A 1002-nucleotide genomic window follows, 5' to 3' on the forward strand; every position below is an offset into this window, starting at 1 on the left:
TTGCGTACAACAGCACGCAACATTCAAGTTCAAAACAAGCACCGTGCGAGTTGTTATACAGTTTCTGTAATGATTCTTGGCGCCCAGAGACTAAGCGAAGTCGACTTCGGCGTCCCGAAGGGGTCATATCTCGACTGGGTGTGGGCTGATCGTCTCCCATAGTGTAAGAAGGAACGCATAGGCTAAACAGCGAGACAGGGGAATCACTGACATGGGAGACACCGACACAAAAGGCAGTGACACGGGAGACACGGACAGGAGACCACTGACACGAGCAAGGTAGACACTGACATGGGAAACAAAGACGGCACACGTTAAAGAAGAGGAAGCAGTCTCGAGATAACGTGGAGAAGAACGGTCATCCAAAAGCGGGGGCGGAGACCAGAGAGATCTGTGATTTTGTAGCTTGAGGTGAAGGCTCCTATTGTTCGCATCGTGGTGCCGTGGTCCTCGTACATGAGTGAACGGACGTCTCACTGTGTACGTGGAACGGAACTGGCGGTGTTCATGTGAGAGACTCGAACGATCCCCCACCGCGGCACTAAGTGCGTGAATGCTTTGCAACCCTGAGATCGCCGGTCCTGCAAGTCCGACCGGCTACCGAGCGCGCCTGGTTCGTAGAGGCTCGGGATCTACAAGGAAACTTGTGACAATTGGTCGGCACTGCGCGTTCGAAGAGCAAGCGGGGACGCCAGTGCGTTTAAAGTGTAATACATCAAATCTCTTGGTGCGACGGGCAACAGTGATAGGGGGAAACCGGGAGAGGCCGCGGTGATTAGCCCGCAATACCGCAACGCCTTTCGTTCGAGATGCCGTTGGCATCCTGTAATAAATGTACACGTTCCAGGGTGAAGAAATGTCGGTCCCTTCACGAGAGGGGCCCATCGACACGCTCCGGTGGTTGCCTGTGCCTTCAGCTTGCGTTCTCCGTTCTGGGGTTGTCTCTGCGACGGCTCCCTATCCTCGCCGCCAGCAAGTTGTCCAAGCCCAATTCCACGAGAT

Source organism: Cystoisospora suis (assembly GCF_002600585.1).
Source record: "Cystoisospora suis strain Wien I chromosome Unknown contig_4109, whole genome shotgun sequence".
Taxonomy (NCBI): domain Eukaryota; phylum Apicomplexa; class Conoidasida; order Eucoccidiorida; family Sarcocystidae; genus Cystoisospora; species Cystoisospora suis.